The following is an 18,651-nucleotide window of genomic DNA, read 5'->3' as shown; positions in this document are numbered from 1 at the left end:
GAACCATATGGCGGATTTGAAAGAAAAATTAAAGACGGAATATTCAGTGGAGCAGCGGGAATAAAAGAAAAGGAAACTGGTGACTCTTCAATTTCCAGTGTCTGAATTCCCTTCTGGTATCAGTAAGGTACTAGGCTTCCAACATATCTGTAGGACATGTTAGAAGGCACATCAGGGCAGCAAGATGACAAGATGGCAGCTAGCAGAAGATGCCTTGTGAGGCAGGGAATGATCACAATCTTCTGATGTACCATGTAAAGGATAGATATGCATTCCTTAGCATCTAAACAGCTTAGTTAGGAGTCAGCTTTTTTGCCTGACAGCGATTCCCCCATACACAGGCATATAGTGTACTGCCAAAAATGTAGGCTTTTTCAATGGGAGAAGCAGGGCAAGCCAATGCCATACAGCTTATTTCCTAGGGATACAAAAGAATGAGGTATTGTATTTCAGCATGACCCCATCCTTCTCTAAGGGAAGACCAAATAACTTTTTGATTATCTGCAAATTAGCAATTTCTATATGCGTATGCGTTCACACACGCATCTTCCTAGCCACATGGACATAAGCAATCAGTGAACAAAATTGATGGCCGTGCTGAGCAGCCTTTCATGTTTATGTGCCCGATCATTTCCAACTCCACTGAATATGTAATACAGTACAGTCCAGGGATGGTCGTATCAGTAGGCAGGCTAACTGGAGAGTAGATTAGAACGCTATAGAACTATAGAAAACTTATTTTTCTTTATCCATCAGTCTTCTACCAAAATGATATCAATTTACTGAACACCAAATAACAGAAAAAAAAACGTAAACATATTTTGTATAACACTAAACCCCAAACACACACACACACACACACCTTACAATCATTAAAAGCTGATACTATAAAATAAACTATTGCAGAACTACACCAAGGCCACTTACCGCTGGCCGGTTTTTCCAGGACCCATGACAGCACACCTGAGAGAGGGGTCCGCCCATCAAGGACAGGAAACCTACTGAAATAAAAGGGTGGTACCTCTCCAAACATCAGGTACTCCAACAATATATATATTACCAACGCCACATGAAACACCCAATCTATAGCGCACACCCATTTGGTGAGGGGGGGGGGATATATGGGTGCTGCATGGGTTCTGAAGCAACCGGCTACCAGTAAGTAACATTAGTGTTTTACCTTCACCAATGACAGCACACTTGAGCAATTTATAGAGAAACGAAACACCTTAGAGATGGACCACCGCTTGCAGCACCCATCTGATCTATTGATACCTTCACTTTCTCTACCCAGTAGGTCACCATGGATCTGGTGGAGTAAGCCATGATGCCCTCAGGAACCGGATCACCGCTAGCAGAGTGGGCTATACGAATATCTTCCCTCACCCACCTTGCAGTAGTACTTTGTATACCCCGTCCATCTTTCTGCTACCCTGAAAGGCTACAAGGACTGGGTTTTCCTCCACTAACTAGTTATAGACATGTACTCTAACAGTGTTCTTCTAACATCTAGACTGAAAAATTTCTCCTCACCTGAATTCCTGGGGTTACTACAGAAGGAGGGCTGGACAACCTCTAGCCTATGAAATTTTAAGTCTACCTTGGGAAGGTAGGCTGGATCAGGTCTTAATATAACCATATCCTCATATACTTGTGTATACGGAGGGTTCATTGAAAGGGCCTAGATATCACTCACCCTGCGGGCCGAGTTCAGTGCTATCAGTATAATAGTTTTGAGGGTAAGATATTTAACCGACAATTCCTTTAAAGGCTTGAAAGGATCTTTGATTAATGCCTCCAGTACTAGGTTTAGATCCCAGGGGGACGGGGACTGGCCTGGATCTATCACAGGATTTTATAAACCTTGAAATCCACTTAACAGCGAGGTTATAAGTATATAGTGCACCCAAGGCGGAGACCTGATCTTTGAAGGTACTAGTGGCCAACCCTTGCTCAAACCCCTGTAAATTTTTATTGTTAAAGGTTTTCTACTTTTTATCAAGGTGGAGAATAACCCTGGAGAAAAACCCCTACGACTCAGTATTGCCCTCTCAAATTCCATGCTGCTAGATGGAAGCCCTTTACTTGAGAGTGGCATACCGAACCCTGAGTGAGAAGTTACAGGATCTTTGGCAGGATCCATGGATAAGACACCGAAATTACCCTTAATTGGGAAAACCATGGTCTATTCGGCCAGAATGGAGCAATCAGAATCACCCTCGCTTGATCATCCCTGATCTTCCTCACAACTGCCAAAATTAATGCTATTGGAGGGAAGGCATATGCCATCTTGAAGTTCCAGGGGATCTGAAAAGCATCCACTGCATAAAGGTCTTCCCCCTCCATTTGTAGGCAAACAAGTCTATTTCTCGCAAACCCCATGAGTAAACTAACCGCTGAAACACCTGGGAGTACAGGGCCCATGCTCCTTGTTTCAGTCTGCTGCAGCTTGGGATGTCTGCCTTAGTGTTCTTCGTCACCTTTATGTGCAGTGTTAGGGAGTGATGTTGCTTTGCCCCTGCTTTAATTACAGAGTGGGACCTTGGACCCCCCTTGGTGGATGATATACGCTACACTAACCCGATTATCTGACATGACACGGACTCAGCAACGAAGGAAGGAAGAAAGCCCTTTTGCGCGCTTTCTACCACACACAGCTCAGGTTTGACGATTGAGCCCTCTTGATGAGTTACAAAGAATCCTGAATTGTGAGATCTGTCAGGTGTGCCCCCCAACCTGAATTGCTTATATCAGTTGTGATCAAGTTGCTCACCAGCTTTATCCACTGGACCTCTGATGTTAGGTTTGCCCTGTCTGTCTACGACAAGTGGGAGTTTCTGGTTTCTAAAGAAAGATCCACTGTCCCTTCTAAAATGTCCTTTTAGCAACCTCTGCAAAGACAGAATTTCCCACTGAAGCTGCCTCTGTGGAATTGGGCCCACCTTACTGCTGGAATGCAAGATGTTTGAGTTCCTAACAGGGACATTGCTTTCCCCAGGGTTATTTTTGGTACTTCTACCACTGCAGAGGCAAGATCTACTACCTTGTCCATCTTGTTCTCGGGCAAGAGACAAGTCGGAAGTTCGGAATTTAGAATGAGGCCCAGGAATGACTGTACTCTTACTGGATTTAGCCTCGATTTGTGGGTGTTCACCATCTAACCAAGATCTTCTGGTCTAGATGAACCGGGATGTGATAATGAGCATCTTTTAAGTCAACGACCACCATGAAACAATTGTGAAACAGAAGTTTTATGGCCTTGCTTACAGATTCCATCTTAAAATGTCTGATTTTTTTTTTTGCACCAGTTTAGGTTCTTCAGATTGATTATGGTCCTGAATGAACAGCCTGTTTTATTTTTTATTTTTTTTTTAATCAAAAAGAGGGGAGAATAAACCCCCCCTTTTTCTTCCAAATGGCACACACCTGTTTCCCTATTAAGCACAAGAACTCTGCCTCTAGGGTTAGCTGTTCTTCCGATGACCTTCTGGGGGGTGGGGTGGGGTGGGGGTGGGGGAGTGTCACCATGAATGTTATAGTGTAAAAAAAAAAAAATATTCACATGTGTAAAAAAAAATTTAAAAAAATTCCAAAAAATAAAAATAAATAAATATTCTTCCTATAAATACATTTCTTTATCTAAATAAAAAAACAATAAAAGTACACATTTAGTATCGCCACGTCCGTAACGACCCCTCCAATAAAACTATATCACTAGTTAACCCCTTCAGTGAACACCGTAAAAAAAAAAAACGAGGCAAAAAACGCTTTATTCTCATACCGCCAAACAAAAAGTGGAATAACACGCGATCAAAAAGACTGATATAAATAACCATGGTACCGCTGAAAACATCATCTTGTCCCGCAAAAAACAAGCCACTATACAGCATCATCAGCGAAAAAATAAAAAGTTATAGTCCTCAGAATAAAGCGATGCAAAAATAATTATTTTTTTCTATAAAATAGTTTTTATCGTATAAAAGCGCCAAAACATAAAAACATGTATAAATGAGGTATCGCTGTAATCGTACTGACCCAAAGAATAAAACTGCTTTATCAATTTTACCAAACGCGGAACGGTATAAACGCTTCCCCCCAACAAAAATTCATGAATAGCTGGTTTTTGGTCATTCTGCCTCACAAAAATCGGAATAAAAAGCGATCAAAAAATACCACATGCCCGAAAATGTTACCAATAAAAACATCAACTTGTCCCGCAAAAAACAAGACCTCACATGACTCTGTGGACCCAAATATGGAATAATTATAGCTCTCAAAATGTGGTAACGCAAAAAAAATTTTTTGCAATAAAAAGCGTCTTTCAGTGTGTGACGGCTGCCAATCATAAAAATCCGCTAAAAAACCTGCTATAAATAGTAAATCAAGCCCCCTTTCATCACCCCCTTAGTTAGGGAAAAATCAAAAAAAAATTTATTTCCATTTTCCCATTAGGGTTAGGGCTAGGGTTAAGGCTACAGTTAGGGTTGGGGCTAAAGTTAGGGTTGGGGCTACATTTACGGTTGGGAATAGGGTTGGGAATAAGGTTAGGGGTGTGTCAGGGTTAGAGGTGTGGTTAGGGTTACCGTTGGGATTAGGGTTAGGGGTGTGTTTGGATTAGGGTTTCAGTTATAATTGGGGGGTTTCCACTGTTTAGGCACATCAGGGGCTCTCCAAACGCGACATGTCGTCCGATCTCAATTCCATACAATTTTGCGTTGAAAAAGTAAAACAGTGCTCCTTCCCTTCCGAGCGCTCCCGTGTGCCCAAACAGGGGTTTACCCCAACATATGTGGTATCAGCATACTCAGGAAAAATTGGACAACAACTTTTGGGGTCCAATTTCTCCTGTTACCCTTGGGAAAATACAAAACTGGGGGCTAAAAAATAATTTTTGTGGGAAAAAAAGATTTTTTATTTTCATGGCTCTGCGTTATAAATTGTAGTGAAACACTTGGGGGTTCAAAGTTCTCACAACACATCTAGATAAGTTGCTTGGGGGGTCTAGTTTCCAATATGGGGTCACTTGTGGGGGGTTTCTACTGTTTAGGTACATTAGGGGCTCTGCAAACGCAATGTGATGCCTGCAGACCAATCCATTTAAGTCTGCATTCCAAATGATGCTCCTTCCCTTCCGAGCTCTGCCATGCGCTCAAGCGGTGGTTCCCCCCCACATATCAGATATCAGCGTACTCAGGACAAATTGGACAACAACTTTTAGGGTCCAATTTCAACTGTTTTAATGGGTCAAAGTGCTCACCACACATCTAGATAAGTTCCTTAGGGGGTCTACTTTCCAAAATGGTGTCACTTGTGGGGGGTTTCAATGTTTAGGCACATCAGTGGCTCTCAAAACGCAACATGGCGTCCCATCTCAATTCCTGTCAATTTTGCATTGAAAAGTCAAACGGTGCTCCTTGCCTTCCGAGCTCTCCCATGCGCCCAAACAGTGGTTTACCCCCACATATGGGGTATCGGCGTACTCAGGACAGATTGTACAACAACTTTTGGTGTCCAATTTCTTCTCTTACCCTTGGGAAAATAAAAAATTGGGGGTGAAAAGATCATTTTTGTGAAAAAATATTTTTTTATTTTTACGGCTCTGCATTATAAACTTCTGTGAATCACTTAATGGGTCAAAGTGCTCACCACACATCTAGATAAGTTCCTTAGGGGGTCTACTTTCCAAAATGGTGTCACTTGTCAGGGGTTTCAATGTTTAGGCACATCAGGGGCTCTCCAAACGCAACATGGCGTCCCATCTCAATTCCAGTCAATTTTGCATTGAAAAGTCAAATGGCGCTCCTTCGCTTCCGAGCTCTGCCATGCGCCCAAACAGTGGTTTACCCCCACATATGGGGTATCGGCGTACTCAGGACAAATTGTACAACTTTTTGGGTCCATTTTCTCCTGTTACCCTTGGTAAAATAAAACAAATTGGAGCTGAAGTAAGTTTTTTGTGAAAAAAAGTTAAATGTTCATTTTTATTTAAACATTCCAAAAATTCCTTTGAAACACCTGAAGGGTTAATAAACTTCTTGAATGTGATTTTAAGCATATTGAGGGGTGCAGTTTTTAGAATGGTATCAAACTTGGGTATTTTCTATCATATAGACCCCTAAAAATGACTTCAAATGAGATGTGGTCCCTAAAAAAAATGGTGTTGTAAAAATGAGAAATTGCTGGTCAACTTTTACCCCTTATAACTCCCTAACAAAAAAAAAATGTTGGTTCCAAAATTGTGCTGATGTAAAGTAGACATGTGGGAAATGTTACTTATTAAAGGGAACCTGTCACCCCGTTTTTTCAGATTGAGCTATAAATACTGTTAAATAGGGCCTGCGCTGTGCGTTACTATAGTGTATGTAGTGTACCCTGATTCCCCATGTATGCTGAGAAATACATTACCAAAGTCGCCGTTTTCGCCTGTCAATCAGGCTGGTCTGGTCAGGTGGGCGTGTTCACAGCGGCAGCCATTTTCCAAAAGCCGAGTTTGCATCTCGGCTTTGGGAAAATGGCCGCCGCGATCTCTAATGCGCACGCGCGGCATCCCGCGGCCATTTTCCTGAAGCCCCGTGCAGCAGAGCACTCCATCTGCGCACGCGTGGCCCCAGGAAGATGGCCGCCCCCACCGATGCAAGGGATTACAGCGCAGATCGCGCGCTGTGTCTTCACGTGGGCGCAGGGAATTCGGACCTTGGACATGCGCACACCACTACGCCACCAACGGAAAGCTGGGGAAGAAAAGAGCGCTGTGAACACGCCCACCTGACCAGACCAGCCTGATTGACAGGCAAAAACGGCGACTTTGGTAATGTATTTCTCAGCATACATGGGGAATCAGGGTACACTACATACACTATAGTAACGCACAGCGCAGGCCCTATTTAACAGTATTTATAGCTCAATCTGAAAAAACGGGGTGACAGGTTCCCTTTAAGTATTTTGTGTGACATATCTCTGTGATTTAATTGCATAAAAATTCAAAGTTGGAAAATTGCAAAATTTTCGCCAAATTTCCATTTTTTCACAAATAAACGCAGGTAATATCAAAGAAATTTTACCACTAGCATGAAGTACAATATGTCACAAGAAATTGTCAGAATCACCGGGATCCGTTGAAGCGTTCCAGAGTTATAACCTCATAAAGGGACAGTGATCAGAATTGTAAAAATTGGCCCGGTCATTAACATGCAAACCACCTTTGGGGGTAAAGGGGTTAAACACAAACAAAGTCGGTCTATTAAAATGATGACTTTAAGGCCAGGTTCACACTGCGTTTTAGCGGTCCGTTAGACGGACTACGTTACACCGCGGCATAACGCGGTGTAACGCAGTCCGTTAACGCCACCATTAAGCTCTATGGCGGATCCATCACTAGCGCACGCCCACAATGAGCGTGCACTAGTGATGTGCCGTTATTGAGTGACGGACCCTGGGACGCGGGCTGCAGCGTTTCCAGGTCTGTCACTGCTAGCTAGCTAGCGGTATGACAAGTCAGCACTTGCGTTAACGCATGTGTTGAACGGGCTGCTGTTAACGCAATGTGAACCTAGCCTTACTAAGATCACTCACCACTGTCACATTAAGGGTATCAGATTTGAAAGGTGTTGTAGGATACACGAAGCATCCTCTCTGGACACGGAGGAGTCCTGAGATACTCTGCTTCTCTAACTGAAACGGCTGTCCCTCCTGCCACTTGAACGGCTGCCCCCTTTGCTGTGTCTACACTGCTGATCTTCCATGGCAAATCAGAAAGGAGAGTTGGAGCGTGAGCGCTATTATATCTGTGGTCTGTCCCCAATTTATGTGGGACCCACAGTGCCTCCTTCCTGGTCTGCCTCTCCTCCGGTCCCTCCAGATTCTGACCACGCCCCCTTTGCGTGATCTAACCAGGACGCACTCTCTCCCCGATCGGCGATATTCGCATACGGGCGCTGACATCTCCTCTGACGTCACTCGGTCAGCGGAGATTGCCAGCACTTCCTGCACAATCACCTCCAGCATCTCACAGAGAGGAAGGGGGAAGGCGGCGCGGCAGTTCAAGACATGATCAGCATCTCTGTCTCTGCTTGTAGAGCAGAGCTCACCGTGGACAGTGCTTCCAGGACTCTGAAGGTCGGTGCTCTAGGCATGCCGCCTGCTTTTCCGGATGCCGGGACAGGGCTGGATGAGCTTTTCTTCCATCTTCATAGCTAAATCTCAGCACGAGGTTGCCATCAAGGACAGGAAACCAACTAATGCAGGGCAGAGGTGCCACCCTTTTATTTTAGTAGGTTTCTGGTCCTTGGTGGACAGATCCTTCTCTGCGGTGTACTGTCATAGGTGAAGGGAAAAATCTGACATTTTTTCTTCTCAGAAACCTGTGGCTGTCTGTAGAGAACTGGCTGCAGCAGGAGCCTCCCCCCTCTGCTATAGAAGATCAGAAACGCTGAAGCACACTACCTCTCAGCAGACAGAATTGCCAAATAACCCAGACAAAAACAAAACACATTAACAGGAAACTATTCCATGTGTTCTCTGGAGTATTTCTACACGACTATTTGAGGCACATGCAGACAATTCTGCAGACAGACAAACTATATGAGCAAGTTTTTCCATTGTTCACTTACCATTTACTTCTAGAGTTAGGGTACCGTCACACTATACGATTTACCAACGATCACGACCAGCGATACGACCTGGCCGTGATCGTTGGTAAGTCGTAGTGTGGTCGCTGGAGAGCTGTCACACAGACAGCTCTCCAGCGACCAACGATGCCGAGGTCCCCGGGTAACCAGGGTAAACATCGGGTTACTAAGCGCAGGACCGCGCTTAGTAACCCGATGTTTACCCTGGTTACCAGCGTAAAAAAACAAACACTACATACTTACATTCCGGTGTCTGTCCCTTGCCGTCTGCTTCCCGCACTCACTGACTGCCGGCCGTAAAGTGAAAGCACAGCACAGCGGTGACGTCACCGCTGTGCTCTGCTTTCACTTTACGGCCGGCAGTCAGTGAGTGCGGGAAGCAGATGGCAAGGGACCTGACGGACACCGGAATGTAAGTATGTATTGTTTGTTTTTTTTTACATTTACGCTGGTAACCAGGGTAAACATCGGGTTACTAATTGCGGCCCTGCTCTTAGTAACCCGATGTTTACCCTGGTTACAAGCGAACGCATCGCTAGATCGGTGTCACACACACCGATCCAGCGATGACAGCGGGAGATCCAGCGACGAAAGAATGTTCCAAACGATCTGCTACGACGTACGATTCTCAGCAGGAACCCTGATCGCTGATGCGTGTCAGACACAGCGATATCGTATGGATATCGCTGGAACGTCACGAATCGTACCGTCGTAGCGACAAAAGTGCCACTGTGTGACGGTACCCTTACAGAACAGCAAAACTTTGTATGATTGGCAAAAGAGCAGCATCTGTCCCTCCCCCACAAAACTAAATGATGAGGGTGTATACACATCATTAACCACTAGCGTTCCCTCCCTGCTTCTACAATATGAAAATATGTCAAACCTTGTATGTGTCACTGAAGGTGGAGGTGCACTGCCTCACACAATGCATATTAGGTCACAAGGAGCATGCATGAGAACACAAATTTTCCAATATTCGTATAAGGGTATAAATGGTTTTCAACAAATTTAAAGTTATCTACTATCCATAGTATGAAGAATTACTTACTCATATCTGGGGAAAGTGGTGGGTATAGGCAACCTCTGGGACCCCCATCGTTGATAAGAAGGCAGAGGTGAACACGTTCAACTTCCGAATAATTTATGGTCTATGGCAGTGCTCCCCAACTTCGGTCCTCAAGAGCCACCAACAGGTCATGTATTCAGGATTTCCTTAGTATTGCACAGGTGATGGAATTCTTGCCTTTCAATACTGGGCAATACTAAGGAAATCCTGAAAACATGACCTGTTGGTGACTCTTGAGTACCGGAGTTGGGGAACATTGGTCTATGGGATAGCCAGCATTGTACTCGGTTTTCTCTTGAAGTCCCATAAACAATGAATTGAGCAGAGCTCAATCATGACCACATCTGTTCCATTGAAGATGGAGCTCTGGATCTTGACATTACTGAAGGCCCCAGTGGTCAGACACCAAGTCATCAGCAAGTTTTGTACTATCGTAAGCAAAACCGTATGTCCGATAACACTGGTCAACACAAAAAAATCATCAGCAAAGTTGATATGTCTGTTTTATGGAGTTTGATGTGTTGTTTCAAAAATATGCTTAGTTTTGCACTATCAAATAAAGTTTCTGAGATAGAAGTATTTTTGTTATTACGTTATTTCTGCATTTTCAATGTATTGTATGTGGTTGAATATGAGGAAAGTGGCTATGCCATTTGCTGTTACCATGATTTGTGGAGAACCCAAAAATCATAGTGAAGACTGCTACTTTTGTTTTGTCAAACTGAATGGCTTTTCTACAAAGAACAAACATAAGATTAATTACCCTGAACTTGAATGTGCGATTAGGCCAGTTCCACATGATGGTACCTTGCCAGTTCATGTACCACCGTTGTCTAGATTGGCTGAAAATGAAGTAGAATATGAAGACTATGGAGCTGAAGCTACTGGCTGTGACATGGAGAGCTCAAGTCAAGATGAGTATGTACCTGATGGAGCAGCCAGAATGCTTTACTCAACATGAATTAAATGATCTCATCAGAGACCTTTCATTGTCAAAAGATAAAGCTTAACATCTTGCATCTAGACTGAAACAGAAGAATCTTCTTCATGATGATGTCAAAGTGTGTTATTACCGAAACAGAAGTAACACTTTAACACAATATTTCACAGTTGATGGACCAATGGTGTACTGTAACAATGTGAATGGCCTCTTTGAAGAACTAAATCAAGAGTATTTTGTTGCAGAGTGGTGACTGTTTATTGACTCATCCCAGAGAAGTTTGAAAGCAGTGTTGCTTCACAATGGAAATATGAAACCATCAATCCCTATTGCTCTCATGTCATCTAAAGGAAAGTTATGTTTTGGATGCTATACAATATAAGCATCATAAATGGAATACCTGTGGAGATTTCAAAGTGACTGGTCTGCTAATGGGAATGTAAGGAGGTTTCACAAAATAATGTTGCTTCTTGTGTTTATGGAACAGTAGAAATACAGTAGAGCATTATGTTCATCGTGACTGGAGACAGAAACATCTATGCTCCACGTAGAGACAATGTTAAGCATAATCCTTTAGTTGTTACAACAAAAATCTTTCTTCCTCCACTACATATAAAGTTGGGATTGATTAAAAACTTTGTGAAAGCCATAGCAAAGACAAATTCACAAGGGTTCCAGTACATTTCACAAGAATTCTCCAGCATTTCACCACTGAAAATTGTTGGTCCTCAGATCAGACAGCTTATAAGAGATGATGTGTTTGAAGGAACTCTAAATCAGTGATTTTCAACCTTTTTTGAGCCGCGGCACACTTTTTATACTTAAAAAAATCCCGAGGCACACCACCAACCAAAATGGCACAAAATGGTGCGTCCAGGTTTGAGATGAAAGTCTGCAGTCATTCTATGTGACTGCAGGCTTCTGAATTCTCACAGCGCAAGCACTGCACACTTTCAGGATTCTCCCTTGCCGGTGGCCAGAGTGGACGGTCATGACAGCACAAGTATGTGATTTGGATACTTCTGGCCACATTCTAACTAGACGTGTCTGGCCTCAGTCAATTCATTTTCATTGAATGAGGCCACACATGTCTAGTCAGCACGTGACCGCATGTATGTAAATCACCAACATCAGAGAATTATGATAGCAGTGTGCACTGTGAGAATTCAGAAGTCTGCAGTCACATAGTATGACTGCAGACTCATCACAACCTTGGACATCCCCTTTAATGTTCCTAACAAATAAAAATGAGAATTAGTATCACAAAAAAAACACATTTACATCCAGGTACCTGATAGATGACGTTGTTTGTGGAGTCGCCTCTTTCTTTTCATCTTCACCTTGTCCAGATGCCATGATGACTCTTCTCATCCACCGGCAGAGCTTGTTTCTGCAGACTTCCATCTTCTCCTGTCTTCTGCAGCACATCCCGACACAACACCCTTAAAGACAGCAGTGTTATTATAATGCTCCGGAATAAAAATATCTGCCCTAGGCTGAGCCCCTGAGTAAATAATTGCCCCTCACTTTATTCCCAGCACATAATATGACCCTCACTGTCCCTCTTATGATACATGCCATCCACACTGCCCTCTCTCTCTTTTCCATACTTCACGCTGCCTTCTCATACGGTGTCCCTCATAGAGAGCCCAGTCTCTCTACTGTGCCCCTTCATTACACTCCTCCTACTTGGCATACTGTTACCCTCACACTACTCAGTATCTATTATGTGTCCACTCACACTTTCATCCCCCCATACTGTCTGCACACATTTCTAATAGCCTCCTCCTGTACATCCCCCCCCTGCTAACATACTCCTTTGCTCTCTCCATATTTCCTCCTCACACATTCCCCCGACTCCCCATACTGTCCTCACACATCCCATCACCATTGCTCCCAGTACTGTCAGCACACATTTTTCCCCTCGCTACTGTGTCCACCCCCATCTCCCCACTCACCCCCACAGAATATATCCACTGCCCTTCCGATAGAATAAATCCATCCCCTTCCACAGAATAAATGCACCCTGCGCCACACATGCCAAATAAATTCCAGCCCCCCCCACGTACACACTGAATAAATCCCCCACACACACTGAATAAATCCCCCCCACACACTGAATAAATCCCCCCCCACACTGAATAAATCCCCCCCACACACTGAATAAATCCCCCCCACACACTGAATAAATCCCCCCCACACACTGAATAAATCCCCCCAAACACACTGAATAAATCCCCCCAAACACACTGAATAAATCCCCCCAAACACACTGAATAAATCCCCCCCAAACACACTGAATAAATCCCCCCCAAACACACTGAATAAATCCCCCCACACACTTAATAAATCCCCCCACATACTCCCCATAACCCACCCCACGCTGAATCTTCGGTGTCTTCAGCTCCACAGCACAGGAGCACTTACCACCAAGTCTCTTCTGTCTCCTGCGCGCCGGATAGTGACGCCAGCAGCATGATCACATGACTTGATCACGCTGCTGGCGTCGCTCTGACCCAGCGGTCAGAGCCTCAATTGTACTCGCAGCTGGTAGATGTCTGCGAGTACAATTGATCTCCGGGAGCCGGCGCGCTGCAGCTTCTCTGTGCCGGCTGTCAGCTTGACAGTCGGCACAGAGAACAGCTGACTCCCGTTCCCCGCGGCACACCCGACCATGTGCCGCGGCACACTGGTTGAAAAACACTGCTCTAAATAATAAGAAACTGAGATCTTGGAAAAGCTTCAAGTGGATCTGTGAAAACTTCTTAGGAAAACAAAAATCTCCAGAATATGTTGAAGGTGTTGAGTAACTGCTAAATGCATATCAGTGTCTTGGATATCGCATGTCTCTGAAAATGCAGTTTTTGTCTTCACATTTAGATTTCTTGTCTCAAAATCTTGGGGATATAAGTGATGAACAAGGCGAGAGGTTTCACCAGGACATTAAAGTAATGGAACACTGCTACCAGGGTTTTTGGACTGAATTATGGTAATTACTGTTGGATGTTATATAGGGACAACCTTGAAAAATCGTATCAAAGACAGTCTAATGTCAAGGACTTTTAATTTTTGCTCATATTTTGGTTTCTATTTTGCATGTGAAATTATTTTGGTTCAATAAAAACTGTTTTGGAAGGTGAAGAATTTTTTTCTGATATGTAGATTACTGTTTTCTTAATGTCGCCAGTATATTTCCTAAATCTTATAATAATGATGCTGCTTCATGGAAACTATACATGCTACAGAAAAACAATATACATTTTTGAAATCAGGACAAAAAGATGATTCAGAAAAGTACAAAGTCACCGATGATGATTACCAAAAATATTTTTTGTAGACCTGTGTAACATACAATTTTAGAAACATACCTTTAAATAGACAATTGATCTCAAAATTTATACAAACTGATGTATATCAAGGTGGGTCACAAGCAGCCAGAGCCCAAAGTAGAACAAAAACATAAATTAGTTTTGAAGGAGAGGGCCGCGCTCCTCTGCCTTCGTTTATTTACTTAGAAAATAGGCAAATCACAGATAGGCAAACAGGTGCATCACTCCTTCACATGACATAACCGTGCTTCAGAATCTAAGGACACTGAACTAGAAAAGACATCATGTTTTACTGCAGAAAACGCTCGAACCCTTCCTATGCCTGCCATTCCCATAAGGTAATAGAACATAAGAGGAAACATGTCAGGTTCTATACATCTGTCACCCTCCAACTAGAGCTGGGACGATGAAGATTGAACTTGGCATTTGTTGTGTGCGGCGATTCGACATCACAGGCGACAGACACCATTCATACCTGGGATGGGGAGACAGGGCCACTGGGAGTCTATACGCCACAGGCACCAGAGAGGGGAATTGTTCAAATAAATCACGTTTGTCATATGCCGACCCAAGGGCATAACCTCTTCTGCAGGGGAAATGTGCTTTTGCTGTCTCGTACCAAGTAACCGCAACAGTCAGAGATGGCCTTTATCTTATCTGCATCTGAAAAGATGAGTATCTGACATTGTCTCTAAAATTCAGGACTTGGAATGTGTGCCCCGCTACTCTTTAGCCTCAAGTTCTTCTTTTTTACCAAATAATTCAATTCAGTTGTTTATTTTCACTGCACCTAAATACAATTCAACTCCTGGCTTAATGTATTACTGAAAACTTACCCTTTTATAGATCCCATTATAAGGACTCGTTCAGACGTCAGGTTTTCTCGTGCGAGTGATATCCATGTTCTTTAAAGGACGGCACTCGTACCTAGGAGAGTCTATGGGGTAGTTCACGTTCTAATTTTTTTCTGGACAAAAGTACAGAGACTTGTCCAATATTGACTCCAGTGTCTACTCAAACTCAATGTAGAAGGCTTCCAAGTGCTGTCTGACTTCTATGTGCTGTTCGTTTTTCATGGACTGTTTGATAGGAGAAGCTTGAGAAACGTCCATCAGTTGTTTTCCTTTTCATCTAACAAACACTGACCAAAGTGATGACTCTGATCAAAAACATTGATGAAACTCGGACATTTTTAAAAAAAAAAATCACTGACGTGTGAATGAGCCCTAATACATTGGCTACTTAATATTCTTTTCTTGTATTTAAGGCTCGCTCACACTGGCGTATAACATGGCCGAGCACTGAGAGATGTTTTATTGGGTAGCTCAGCCAATGTTATACTATGGGACAGTGTCGTTCTGCGATGACTTTCTCATGCTGATTCGGCATGAGAAGACTATCGCTGCACGCTGTGGGTACATCTAATAATCGGATCGCACGTGCCCAGAGAGGTCTATGGGTGCGTGTGAATCTCTGGACTACACGTGGATGTCATCAGAGTGCAGTCCGACATCCGCAAAGAGAACGGAGAAATTAAGTTCTCCGTCTTCTCCGCACCTGTGGTATGATTCTCTCATACGAGAAGATTGGATCACAGTAAGGGGACTCAGATCAAACTGACAGAGTTTGATCCAAGTGTTATTAGCATGATTGTCCCGATTAAGAATCAATGGCCGCGTTACTCCGACCTTAAAGGGAACCTGTCACCCCGTTTTTTGAGATTGAGCTATAAATACTGTTAAATAGGGCCTGCGCTGTGTGTTCCTATATTGTATGTAGTGTACCCCGATTCCCCACCTATGCTGAGAAATAACTTACCAAAGTCGCCGTTTTCGCCTGTCAATCAAGCTGGTCAGGTCGGGAGGGCGTGGTGACATCGCTGGTTCTTCCTCAGCTTTACGTTGGTGGCGTAGTGGTGAACAAGCAGCGCGCGATCTGCGCTGTAATCCCTTGCATCGGTGGGGGCGGCCATCTTCCTGGGGCCGCGCGTGCGCAGATCGAGTGCTCTGCTGCACAGGGCTTCAGGAAAATGGCCGCGGGATGCCGCGCATGCGCATTAGAGATCGCGGCGGCCATTTTCCCAAAGCCGAGATGCAAACTCGGCTTTGGGAAAATGGCCGCCGCGATCTCTAATACGCACACGCGGCATCCCGCGGCCATTTTCCTGAAGCCCCGTGCAGCAGAGCACTCGATCTGCGCACGCGCGGCCCCAGGAAGATGGCCGCCCCCACCGATGCAAGGGATTACAGCGCAGATCGCGCGCTGCTTGTTCACCACTACGCCACTACGCCACCAACGTAAAGCTGAGGAAGAACCAGCGATGTCACCACGCCCTCCCGACCTGACCAGCCTGATTGACAGGCGAAAACGGCAACTTTGGTAAGTTATTTCTCAGCATAGGTGGGGAATCGGGGTACACTACATACACTATAGGAACACACTGCGCAGGCCCTATTTAACAGTATTTATAGCTCAATCTCAAAAAACGGGGTGACAGGTTCCCTTTAAATGGGTTATCCTCTTATATATCATAGACTCAGAAAATAACAAAATGAGCTTTTAATTACCCTCCTCCGATACAGTGATGTCTCTCCATCGCTACTCCAGTCTTTGTTGATTAGCTGCAGAGGTGATATCACAACTACAGCGCTTATAACTGCTGCCATCAATCACTAGGTTCCACAGTTCAGATATAGATGGCACAAGTCATTAAAGGGACTCTGTCACCTGAATTTGGCGGGACTGGTTTTGGGTCATATGGGCGGAGTTTTCAGGTGTTTGATTCACCCTTTCCTTACCCGCTGGCTGCATGCTGGCTGCAATATTGGATTGAAGTTCGTTCTCTGTCCTCCATAGTACACGCCTGCGCAAAGCAATCTTGCAGGCGTGTACTATGGAGGACAGAGAATGAACTTCAATCCAATATTGCAGCCAGCATGCAGCCAGCGGGTAAGGAAAGGGTGAATCAAACACCTGAAAACTCCGCCCATATGACCCAAAACCAGTCCCGCCAAATTCAGGTGACAGGTTCCCTTTAAGCCTAGTTAAGAGGTTCCAGCACTGTAGATGTGACGCCACTGCTGCAGCCGATCAACTAAGACACAAAGATTGGAGGACAGGCATCAATGGACCTGAGCAGGGGAATAAAACCTCAGTTTGTTATTTTATGGAGAATACAAGATAAACAGGACAAATCCACCGTCCTTAATGTCATCTGGATTAAATAATTTACAATAGGTGGGGGGTGGGCTCAGTGCAGCATATTGTTGACAATTGACATGGTTTTAATTTTATTTTTATTTTTTAATTTGGGACCATACCTGACTTATTGACCCAGCATCCATATTGTATCACTCTGAAAGTAGGTGTAGGCCTGGGCAGAGAGCACAAGCAAACAAACAACTGGTGCAACATTTCGTATCGGCCACCCAACACAGAAGTCAAATTATCCACGAGCTGTTGACACTAATTAGAGCTATGAATCAGGGACTATTAGGCCGGCTTCACACTTGCGAGTTTTACGGACGTAAGAGCGCAGAAACTACGTCCGTAAAACTCGCAAAAAATACGGCACAATTATTCTCTATGCCTCTGCTCCTATCTGCCGTATTTTACTGATCAGTATTATACGGCTTTCTACGGCCGTACAAAATCGCAGCATGCTGCGTTTGTCACCGTACTGCGCAAGAAATATGCCAATGAAAGTCTATGGAAGCGTGAAAAATACGGATTACACACGGACAAGCAGTGTGACTTGCGAGAAATACGCAGCGCTGTTAGGCTATGTTCACACCTTGCGTCGGGTCCCTGCGGGTTCTCCCGCAGCGGATTTGATAAATTTGCAGGGCAAAACAACTGCGGTTCTCCCTGCAGATTTATCGCGGTTTGTTCCGCGTTTTCCGCTGCGGGTTTCCGCCTATACTATTGATGCTGCATATGCAGCAATATGCAGCATCAATAGTAATGTTAAAAATAATAAAAATTGGTTATACTCACCCTCTGATGTCCGGATCTCCTGGGCGCTGCACCCGGCGGTCCGGTTCCTAAGATGCTGTGGGAGAAGGACCCTTCGTGACGTCACGGTCATGTGACCGCGACGTCACCGCAGGTCCTGGTCGCACAGCAACTCTGACCGGACGGCCGCGTGCAGCGCCCAGGAGCTCCGGACATCAGAGGGTGAGTATAACCAGATTTTTTATTTTTTAACCCCAAATATGGTTCCCAGGGCCTGGAGGAGAGTCTCCTCTCCTCCACCCCGGGTACCACCCGCACATTATCCGCTTACTTCCCGCAACGTGGGCACAGCCCCATGCGGGAAGTAAGCGGTTCAATGTATTCCTATGGGTGCAGAATCGCAGCGATTCTGCACAAAGAAGTGACATGCTGCGGGTTGTAAACCGCTGCGTTCCCGCGCGGTTTTTCCCGCAGCATGTGCACAGCGGTTTGCGGTTTCCATAGGGTTTACATGTTACTGTAAACGCTATGGAAACTGCTGCGGACCCGCAGCATCAAAATCGCGGCGGTTCCGCGGTAAAAACCGCTAAGTGTGAATATAGCCTTAGAGAGAAAAGCCGGTAATTCAGTGCGGTGTACAGTAAAATCACACTGACAGCTTACAGTCCAATAGGTAGAATAAATGTGTACACATAGAATAGGTATATATATATATATATATGTCAGTGAGAC

At 44.5% G+C, this 18,651-nt stretch overlaps 1 protein-coding gene across 3 annotated transcripts in view; it reads right to left on the bottom strand.

Annotated features, from left to right (window-relative positions):
* The window catches only part of SEC31B (SEC31 homolog B, COPII coat complex component), a 144,249-nt gene that overhangs the window by 116,663 nt on the left and 8,935 nt on the right, over positions 1-18,651 (bottom strand). The window lies entirely within an intron of this gene.

Source organism: Ranitomeya imitator, chromosome 2 (genome assembly GCF_032444005.1).
Source record: "Ranitomeya imitator isolate aRanImi1 chromosome 2, aRanImi1.pri, whole genome shotgun sequence".
NCBI classification, from domain to species: Eukaryota; Metazoa; Chordata; class Amphibia; order Anura; family Dendrobatidae; genus Ranitomeya; species Ranitomeya imitator.
The sequence above is the reverse complement of the archived record's forward strand: the minus strand, read 5'-3'. Positions and strand labels throughout refer to the sequence as shown.